Source organism: Rhynchophorus ferrugineus, unplaced genomic scaffold (assembly GCF_030347505.1).
Source record: "Rhynchophorus ferrugineus isolate W39M unplaced genomic scaffold, kcgeb_rfMv2 rfM2, whole genome shotgun sequence".
In the NCBI taxonomy this organism is placed as follows: Eukaryota; Metazoa; Arthropoda; class Insecta; order Coleoptera; family Curculionidae; genus Rhynchophorus; species Rhynchophorus ferrugineus.
In genome coordinates this window covers 29,539,302-29,550,806 of record NW_027472581.1, presented here as the reverse complement: position 1 = coordinate 29,550,806, position 11,505 = coordinate 29,539,302, and positions in this window count along the sequence as shown.

Below are 11,505 nucleotides of genomic sequence, written 5' to 3'. Positions count from 1 at the left end.
TTTAAACGATAATGTGGTTAATTATAACCAAGAATTGTAATAGACTATGGAATATACTAAATATGGTATTTTTCATGTTCAACGTGAATATATTCATAAATTCAGATACTAATCAATGATATATGTACCATTCTGATTGATTATTTTTGCCATTTTTCTAACAAAAGTAGAATCGATTCACTGTAGAATTGGGGTCCTTGTATTATTGTTTTACACAATTAAGGGAGTATTCCACAGATCGAAACAAATGATAGTCGGACGGGACTGAGTTTAGATGATACAGTGGATATATCTCCTAATTTTTGACAGGTTTCTTTTATTAATCCCGATTGAATGTCAACAATCTGCCCGTGAGCAATAAGTATTATTGTTTGATTTCCGTTATATAATATAGCCATCCTAACTTGTAGAAGCCCACTTCACTAAGTAATCTGCTGTACAACTTATAACCTAAATCTTATTCTAGATAATATTCTAACTTATTTTAAAGTCTATCCTAACTTATTCTAATAACTATTCTAACTTAGTCTAGAAATTATTAAATTTCACTCTATGTGTCTATTAATCAGTTCGTATGGTAGTTTGCGTTTGAGCCTACGCACTTCACTGTCATTGCGCATATTTAACTGTTTGGCGAGTGCATTAGGATGCACTAATAGTCTTTAGAAGTACTTCGCACTAGCACTTCAAATCACACTTGTTATGGGCTCTATGGGTATATCGCGTTGAATCAGTTTATTTGACACGTAATATGGGGCATCGATGATGACTCGCAACACTTTATTCTGGAACCTCTGGAAGATATCTATGTTAGATTTGCTAATAGTACCCTATAGTTCAATACTATAGGTCCAGATGGGCCTAAGTATTGACTTATACACCAAAATAATCAGCCTATACGTATAGTTTAGTTTAAGCTAATAATTATGCTGTTTGCATGTTGTCACTATATGTTTTCTCCAAGTCAGACGTAGACGTGGATCAAAATGCATTTCCAGATATCTAAGGTTGGCTGCTCGCGGAAGTTCATGATTATTCAATTTTACTAAGGGACATGTTCTTCATATGGGTAGATTTTGTCTCATTTGCTTTGATACGCCACGTTTTCAACCACAATTCGACTTTGTTAAGATAAAGTTGGAGGTTTTATGTGGATGATATTGGATCCTCGTGTGATGATAAAACCGCTGTATTGCCAGCATATATATATATATATATATATATATATATATATATATATATATATATATATATATATATGTATATATATATATATATATATATATGTATATATATATATATATATATATATATATATATATATATATAATATATATATATATATATATATATATATATATATATATATATATATATATATATATATAATTAATTTGGTTGACTAATCTATGTATTTGTTATGTTGTTCCGTGTTTATTACAGAAGCCAAATTGATGATCTGGAATAATATTTCTCTCTTCCACGATTAATTTTAGTCTCTTAATGTATAGTTTTTCAAAAAGTTTTGAGATTATAGGAAACATGTTTATAGAACGATTAGAGGAGACATATTCTGGTTTTTTCCCAGGTTTAAGAATCATAATGATTTGAACCACTTTCCAAGTGCTAGGAAAATAATTAAGTCTTAGCATGGCATTAAATATGAATGTTATTAATTTGATGCACATTCCTGAGAGCTCTTTCAAGATTTTTCCAGTAATTAGGTCAAAACCGGGAGCTTTTTATCATTGATTTCTTTAAGTATTGTTTGTTTTACTTCGTTAACAGTAAAATTCTTATGTGGCAGATCCATTTGAAACGGAGTGTTAAGAAAGTCAATTATGTTATTTTCTTCTGTTGCGGAGATTTCAGGTGGGTACGGATTAAATACGGTTTTTAAGTGTTTAGAGAAAACTTCCGCTTTATCTTTATCATTCCTAGCCCAGGTATTGTTATCAATTTCCATGAGTGGATTATGCTGTTGGGGTTTTTTCATCTTTTTGTTACTTTCCAAACAGAATATTCCGTTGCATCAGTTGGCATTAAGTTTTCTAAATAGTTTTGAATTCCTTGATTTTGTTCCTTATTTATAAGCTCTTTCAGCTCTTTTGTGGTCTTCTGTTCTGATTTGTTGCCAGATTTTTCGCAGTTTTTTATTCTCAGCAATTTTTGGTTTAATTGTAGATGAAATATAATTATAATTAAATTTTTGATATGTCGCTCTATTAGGTGTTGCATATCATGCTGCCCCTTGTATAGTTTTTGTTATATATATATATTTTTGACAGGTCAATAAAGAAATATCTAAAGTTGCTTTTGTGAGAGAAGCTTTTCACATTCATTAATTTTGGTAGCTTTTTTTTAATCGCCAGAGATCGAATAGAATGTTAGAAAAAACTAAAATTACTTTTTCCTGAACCTTATATTATCAGTAGAATATCTTGCCATCATTTTTTTTTCTCAATATCTTTTCGATTTAACCAAAAATACCTTTCGAATCCGGTCTAATTCTTTTCGTATAGATCTTCGATAGTACTTTGACTATGTTCAATACATTTCTATTTCCGCATAACTAACGACTATTTCTTTTAGAAACGCCTGAATAATTAAAAAGTAGCAGAGAAATTATTATTGTGTAATAACAATTATTAGTACGGTACTTCGGTCCAAGGTAATGGGTACCACCCATAGAATAAATCATGAAACTCTATTAGGTTATAAAATTAAATTAAATGGTACTTTTAATTCATTTATGCATATGTATGGATGCTGTTAGGTGGTCAAACAATGCACACAAGAAATAAATTGTTAATTATAATATAATTTTTTACACGGTACTTTGATACATACATGCTACGTTTGCATAGACTCAGGAAAACCACACCAAATTCAATTCTAAATAATTTTAGTATAGCATTGGTTTTATTGATGTCGAAAAATCACTTAAGCAATTAATTGTCAATAGAAAATTTGAAAAAATTGTCAATGGATAATTTTGAATATATTTATTAAACTATAAGAGTAAATAGGATTATTTGGACAGATATCAATACGTTAAATGCATAGAAATACAGCAATCAGCGAGATATTTACTAAAATAATATTGAATTGCAAATAGAAAAAGCATATTGCTAGTCTAGAAAGTATGTGCCATTTTATGCGATTTTATCAAAGACAATTTTGGACTGCATTTTAATATTTATTTTATCTATATTATATACTCATATTTTATAATAATATGCGTAATGATTTTGAATCAATTTAGCATTTGGTAAAGACCTTCCCTGGCAGGAATAAATTAAGAATATAAACATTTATAGAAATATTTATAAATATAATATAAAGTCGTTAAAAAAATATATTTTTACTAACTTTGATTTTTTTTTATTATCAATAAGCCAATACATGTTTCTTATGAAACAGTGCTATCAAAAAAATTATAAAAACTGCTAATATATAATATTTATCATAAGTTCACATTTGGTTATCATGATTAATGTTTTATAGGCAACACAAAACAAGAAATAAAATCAATGAATGTGTAAAAAGTTAAGATTTAACAAGAAAAGAACTTGAGGTAAACTGGAGGTTGTGCAACAATCTATAGAAACTGGCCAATGCAGTCAATAAAAATTAAAAAATAACTAGGGAAATATAGACAAAATGATTAATGGATCATAAAACAGAATGAAATAGAACAAAGAGAATAAGTTAAATTCTTTTTTAGATCAAATATAGGAACCTAGAAGAAAGTATATTCCTTATTGAGAAAACTCTACACTAGATATTTGAGTTTTTGAGTTATCCTTCCTATAAAAGACCCGGTAGATTTCGTACTGCCTCAATCGATAAATAAAAGACCTAATAATCAGTAATTAATAAAAAAAAATGCTCGGTAAGAATGAATTTTTATTATTATTTTCGATTAATTACACATGATGTTTCATACTTAAAAAACAGAGTATTCCTGAAATACTGGCTATTTATAAGGATTCAATTAGATATTTACAGACAAACAGTTATGATACAGTTTGTTAATCAATTTAAAGCTTTCTGATAAACTATATTTTTTGTTGTTGTTGTTTGTTTTGTGGTGCGTAAATAAACACAGACGACGGTTTCCCGACGCGCGAACACGCGACTTCCATGCGCGAAAGAAGGAAACTCAAGTTAATTCTGCAAACTTCCAACGACTGGCCTTGAGATTTATTTATGGTCATCGCAAAGGCCAGACGTTCTGAAAATTGTAAACGTTTAAAATCGAATGGTAAATCCGTTGGAACCATCGGTATACGCGGGATCAAGGCATCCTCTTCTTTGTATTTTCTCTTTATGATTGTTGCCTCAATGACCTTATTTATTATCTTTTTCACAGCCAGTCTTGTTCCATTGCACAGTCGAGGTTGATTATTGTTACGCAACATGATGACAACTGATCATACTTTTAGCTTCAAATTGTGAGGTGGTAATCCAGGCAATACCAGTGAATTTAAAAACTCCGTGTGATAGTTGACTACGTCGTCCTGGACATCGTTATAATGTCGACTACCTTTGTTAACATATTTACATATGTACTTTATCGACAGAGTTACAATATTCCACATTGATGTGAGTCTCAAAAGCTTTGAGTAATATTGGCGAGTATGACATGATCCAACGATTGTCTACATCAACATTTTGTTGAAAACTCCGCAAGGTCCATGTATCATGTGTTTGATAACTACTCCATGCAATCTTGGGACAACTGTTGGAAAATGCGTATGAAATTGTCCTGTATAATATGTTTAGCACCAAATGATGTCATCTAGAAACAGTTGTTACATTTCTGAATGTTGGCCAAGAAGTGTTTAGAATAATTTTCAATTCCAGAAATTAAAGAGCGTAAAGTATATGGTGGTGGGACCAATTGTGGCAATTTTACTTTGCCTCGAGCACACCATAATTCAGTAGATTCACCACTGTATTTTAACGCCTTGCAATATTTACAAATTATTGTCATTTCCCTAACTGTTACCGATTTGTCAGCACAATAATCTATTGCCGCCTCATAATGGAATGCAGCTCGTTCCAGGATCACAGGGGCACTGTGTCTGCGGAATCGCTCAATTTCATTATGTCGTGCTCGCTGTTCTTGTGTTTGATGTGCACGAACTCATTACATTCTAAGCCTATCTACTTTATTGTGACTCTCTAAAGACTATTTTCTTGATCTGTCTCTCTCTGGTGATCAGTGCGGTTAGCACGTGAGGTAGCTCTTCGCACATCTGATTGACTGCGACGACCTAAGTCAGGTCGTCTTCTCTCGACATCGTAAATTGTAATTAATCAAAGTAAGAAAAGTTCTCGCGTACTTAGCAGAAAAGTGTCACCATCACAAAAAATTAACAAAAAAAAAGAGCACATAATTTGAAATGTCACTATCACAAAGGATCACCGAAGTTAAGAAAGTTCTGGCGCACGTAGATTGTCGGATTCGATCCTCGACACTAAAGAAAAACAAAATTGTTATTTTTATTTAATTTCTAGCATTTTCACAGTTATTCACCAATCGGTCCAGCCGTTCTCGAGTTTTAGCGAGACTAACGAACAACGTGCAATTCACATACTGATTATATTAAAATAAATTTTGATCACCGTGTATAAGTCGTCTTTAAACAGTTCAGCACAAGAAGTTTGCAGCTTTATGGCAGTACTCAATAGTTTTATTGTTCGAACATCATTAGAACAGATCTTGTAGTCTTATACTAGAAAGTAAAATAAAAATTAAATATGGTGTTCAAAACATACATTGTAAATAGAACATAATTTTTTCATAAATTGATATCCTGCTATAGGGTGAAAATAAAATATTATCAAAAGTTGTATATATGATAATTATATATTATAGTTTGGATATAATTACTATTATCAATTTCAGCTTATTTCTACTCAAATAATAATTGTTTACTACTGTTACTATTGCTGTTATTACTACTATTGTTCAAAGAATAATAATTTGTAAATAGAAAAACATTTAGATGATTAAAATAACATTTACACAATATCGTTGTATTCTTCAGCTATGTGCACTCTTTTTCTTTTATTTTATTTTATTAGGACGGGATTGTTATTATTTAACACTAAAATGCGGTTAAGGTAAGAATATTATTCATCAATATAGAGCCGCACTCGGGGAGAGCCCTTACTTCTCAACCAAAACTGCAAGATTTGTTAGTCTCTTGTCAGGAACAATGTTAGTCTTCTATTTTTCAGTTCGATATCTATGACTTTGATGCACATTTTATAGAACTGTTCGATATGTCTTCCAAAAAGTCGATTTCGCTACAGAAATCGTTCACTTTTCACTTGACTTTAACATTGCCCAACTCTCAAAGCCATACAGAAAAAGTGGAAAATTAAGATAAGACAAAAACTAAGATTTAAGTCTTATTATATTATTAGGATCTTATTTGTATCTGCAGATATATGTCATGTTTCTTTTTAAAGGCTTTTGGTATAATTACATACACTACGATGTTGAAAAACAGCGGAGAAACGCCTTGTCAGATGGAGCTCAGATGAATATGACAAATCCATTCGCAGTATCACACAGTAAATAGAACCATTTACTTCTACATTTTAATTCCTTAAGTGTTTGATATAACTATTTATGTTCATCTAGCTTTAGCATTTGCACTATTAACTTTGCAACATATCTACAGTCTATTTTACTACGGAAATATCATGACAATCTCAGATTGGCAGCATCAACACGCCTATATTAAAAAACCTCATATTGTAGTAAAACTGGTCTTGCGAGGAGCTAGTGGTTTATTTCATTTGCCTTCACGCGTATTATTCATTCGTTGCACTATCTGAGTACTTTTTTTGTTAAATCAATGACGCACAGTCTGAGTAGTCGGAACTGCCGACATTATGAAAAACTACATAAATATACACCTTTATATCTGTTATATCTTTACAGTGCCACAGAAAGCACGAACCTATGATTTAATAACCATACAAATGCTGAAAAATCTACCAATAAAGGCAATCACTCACCAACTTTATTTATGTAGCATTTCGATTAAAATATATTTCAGATGTTTAGAAAAGTTATTGTAATAACGAAACACGAAAAATTACAAAATGAAGTAAAATCTTATAAACCAATTTCACTGCTCCTGTAATATCCAAAGCAATTAACAATAATAGAAACAATAAAATACCTAAGCATCAATTTTAACAATTGATCAGTTACATTAGAATAACAGACATTAATCTAAAAGCCTATGAAAAGAAAAACGTCTGTTCGCAGCTATATTCTTGGACGTAGTGCTAGTAGTAAATGTTACCGAAGCAATATCTTAAACTCATACATCTTAACCAGGACGTTTAGAATTAAACAAGAAAAAACGTAGTAGAAAAGGATACAGAAGCAGGCGTCTCACAAGGCAGTGTTTTAGATTCTGTTCTTTATCACATGTTTTATACCTCATATGTGACATACCATGAAAAGAAAATGTTATTATAGCTACATTGGCTGATGATACTTGTTGGGAACAGTAGCAAAGAACCAAACACAAAACTGTAACACGTAAGTAATAATATAGATAATATAGAGAATAACTAGACCCAAACTAGAGTAATACAAGTCAATAAGAGTAAATCAACGCGTATTGAATTCACCTACAATTAAACTGCTCGTATATCAATAAAGATCAATAACACTATTATCCCATACAGTAACAATGCTCAGTACCTTGGAATCAATCTTGATGCAAAGCTTCTTTGAAAGGAACATATGAAGAAGAAAAGAACGCGAATTAAGATATATAAAAATGTGTTGGATATTTGAAGGAACATCGAAATTATTCTTAAATAATAAGTTGCTGCTGTACAAGCAAATACTAATACCTACATGGTCCTATGGAATTCAGTTATAGGGATGTTCTGCAATAACTAATATCAACATAATACAATTATTTGAATATAAGAAATAGGGACAATTACTTACACCGAAACCTTCGGAATTCAACTGTCATAAACTCAATTAAGGTATTCATAACATGACATGAGGAAAGACTCGTGTGTTATGTGAACATCGAGTGCTACGACTCTTGGTAACTTGGATTTAGATTCAAGAGAATTGAACCATGTTGTTACGCGTTTTTTCTTCTCGAATGCACGGATAATTTTTGGCAAAAAAGGCAAAATTTACTGTTTTGACGACTGTGGAAGACTCTTGAAGACCACTCTCTAGTGTCGACGGCGGACATGGAACCTCTTAATTCCCTTTTTCTGTGTCATTCCCCTCTCTCGCCATACTATATTTACCAATAATCGTCTCCTCTGACCAATAGAAATTATAAGATTTTTCTTATATGTTAAACAAACTAGGGGCGAAGCAGCAGTAATAAAATGTTATCACACAATGACGGCCACGCTGCCAGAGAGACTCAAGCATACCGTAATAAAGCTGTAAATGTATTGATATAATAAAAATGGTATTCCGGGTTATCTCTCTGCACAAATATTTTCTACACGTGTGATTTTGTGTTGCCAAGTAACTCAATGGTAAAAGCACTATTATTTTATTTTATTTTCATCTTGAGACGTATTATAAGTAAGTAAGTAGTAATATACGTAAGTATATTAATTATTTAAATTAAAAAATATATTTTTACGACAATTTATTAATAAGACATAATTCAGCAGATAAAGGGTTAATTAACATATACATTTCCTTTTTCTTCTCATGGTTTTCTAAATATCAAAACTACTAAAGCCTCTGTAACTTAATATTACCAAAAATGATACAGAATAGAAGCGACATCAAAATCAACAAAAATGAAAAAAGGTAAGAAAATTAACAAATCTGTGCAAGTTGCCACGATACTGGTCATTAAACTCTTTATTTACCACTGAGATGTGAATGATTCAATCACCCTGTACACCAACCATATGCAACGTCCGGACATGGGCGTGTACCATTTCTGCAAAATTTCATGTAGGTTTAAAGTGTATCGCTCCGGAGTCGGTCTCGAAAAATTTCCGCATAGATTTACGGGCAATTTCTCGTCTAAACATATTCGAATGTGTGGCGTGGGTCGAGATCCCTAGACCGGCAGCGCCTTTGACATACGCCGTGGCTTAAATCTGATTAAGGATATTTCAGCGCGTACAGGATGTTCCAATTATCAATTAGGAATCGTTTGTTTCACGTCCCGGTGGATTTTATTTTCGATTTTGATGTCGTTGCTCTTTCAGAGCTGCCCACGATCTTGATCATTTATTAAAGCAATTAGATTGTTCAGTCTACAAAAGAAACAGCACAAAGAAACATACGGGTAATATAAGGGAAGAAAATAGTATTCTTTTGTATATTTAACTTAACCTATTAACTTATACTAACGTAAGCTCAGTATATTTATCTTCGTAGTATCGAGACCGTAAAGTTGCTAGATTTTTTATTATTTTATTATGACAATTGTATCTGGAATGTGTTGAAATACCACGTGATATAAATATGTGTACATACTATATACTACAGTTATTTATGACAGAAGTACGTTATGGTAATTAAAAATTCAGCCGACTGATTGTCACTAATTATTGTCACTAATGTTGCTGTCCCCTGTTCTCAAAGGGCTTGGAGTTGAATTTGCTTGGACGACTATCCGAGTTATTTCCATAAGAATCTATAATAAATTGTTATTATATAAACAAATGTTGAAGCCAGTGTGGATCTCCGGTGGGCAACTATGGGGTTGCACAAATAAACCTAAAATCAATATGTTCCAATCTCATTTCTTAAAAAGATCCAAACTTACTAAAAGAAAGCTCTTCGCGTCATTATTAAATGAGACATTCAAAATAGATAAAGGTGTAGAAACACCAAAGATAAGAGAAAATGTCAAGTGAGAATTCGTAGACAACAATGATTGAAAGTACAAAAACTCATTGAAATAATATAGTTATGATATGTGTAATAACTGTACCGTGTTTAAAAAGTATTTGTAGTGCACAGTTGAAACACCAGTGCTGTTTGAGCAAATTCAACAAACGCTAATTAAGTTTAGGTCTGAACCTTACAATAAACTTAACCTTAAGAAAATATGAAGAAAGATGTACATAGTTGTAGTTAATAACTAGTTGTAATATATGTACCATGGCTTTATATTTATAATATTCATATTTTTTTATTAAACAAAACTATGATTACGAATATACACCGGACTTGCATGACGTGCATATATAAATGTGTGAGTTCAAATAGCATATATCTCTGAATTATTCGGATGTGTGATAACTTATCCATTTCCATCGTGGTGAATTGATAATTTAGGCAAGAACGATGTGTATGTCAATTTTTCATATCAAAACATATGACAAAATGCTTGGAAAATCAAGTGAATTAAGAGAACATGAGTTTAAATCAAGTTTCATCCGATATATTTAGAGAAACGGGATTATATTAACCATAGTTATTTGGCATATGAGCAGTTTAGTTTATTGTTAGTGATAATAGAATAATTATTGATTTACTCAATTATTTATATTTTTACGAATTGCAGTTTTCTGGTTATTTCTTCACTATTATCTCTAACTCCAAAGATGACATCGTCATCTGCAGAAAGAGTAACAAGAACATTTACCACCGCCACATAACCATTGCAAAAAAGCCATGTATGTTTCGGACGTAATTCATTTGCAATATTGGAAATAAACACTTAACAGATCAATTGAAAAGTTCCCGTCCTACCATAGTAAAACATATTTTTGGGCAAAATTTTTTTTTAATTCAACATAATTCCCTGATTATAGCGACCTTCCAACTTTTCGATACCACTTATGACCTTTGCTTCAATATAGGCCTTAGTTTCGTCGATCACCTTTTCATTCAACAAAAATTTCTTCCCAGCAAGCATTCTTTTGAGATCTGACAACAGGAGATACTAACTGTTGATTAGACCTCGGAGTGAACTGATGAAGCCATGTTTCATCCGTTGTCACATATCGACGCAAAGACTCGGGTTTATTACGCTTCATCATCTTCAAACACTACTCCGAATCATCAACTCGTCTTTGTTTATGGTCAAAAATGACCTCGCGCGACGCCCACTTTGCACGGAACTTTCTCATGCCCAAATATTCGTGAATGATATGATGTACACGTTCAGTTGATATCTTTAGAGTGTCTGCTGTTTCATTCAATTTCAATTTAAGGTCATTCAAAATCATTTTGTAGATTTTTTTAATGTTTTCGTCGGTAACAACCTCTTCTGGACGTCCAGTGCGTTCACCGTCTTCGGTGTTCATTTCACCGCGTCTAAACTTAGCAAAGCAATCCTTGATGGTTGATTTTCCTGGGGCAGTGTCCGGAAATTGCTTCACTCAAAATACTATAATTCAAAAACTAATCATCCAACAGCTGTCAAATTTATACACGCATCTTTTGACGGGTAGGGCTAACTAAAGAACATATGGATTTAATTCCAGAAGCGCCATCTCTGTGTCAGGCCA